Genomic DNA, 590 nt, shown 5'->3' with positions numbered 1-590 from the left:
CCGACCACCAGATCTAGATACAACTTCAACTTCAGAGACTCCAGTCTCTCGTGAAAAATTACGAACGATTTGACATGTAGATTTACGTTGATTTTCTTTGATCACCTTTGTTAATTCTTTGCAATATACATGTCCTGCCATAACCATGTTAGAGGCTTCATTTCGATGTTCATTGAACCATTCGTTTAGCCTATAATATGTTGCTCTAACAAGTGCAGTGATAGGAAGAGCTCTTGATCCTTTCAAGACACCATTAATGCATTCAGCAAGATTTGTAGTCATGTGCCCATATCGTCTCCCTTCATCATATGCCTGGCTCCATTTCTCTTTTGGAATCTGGTCCAACCATGCACCAGCCCTTGAATTTTTTTCACGCAACAAATTCAACATTCGCTCGAATCGTGGTCGCATCAACTCATAACCTACAAAATAAATACAAATATATTAATATCCATAATATAAAAAAAAATTAAGATTAAAAAATATAAATATAACATACCCATTTCTACAACTTTGTCTTTGAGATCAGAATCACGGAATTCCTTATTGAAATTACTAGCCACATGACGAATACAATAAACTGATTGTAC

The sequence above is a fragment of the Lupinus angustifolius genome, chromosome LG14, assembly GCF_001865875.1.
Source record: "Lupinus angustifolius cultivar Tanjil chromosome LG14, LupAngTanjil_v1.0, whole genome shotgun sequence".
Classification (NCBI taxonomy): Eukaryota; Viridiplantae; Streptophyta; class Magnoliopsida; order Fabales; family Fabaceae; genus Lupinus; species Lupinus angustifolius.
Note: the sequence above shows the minus strand (reverse complement) of the source record.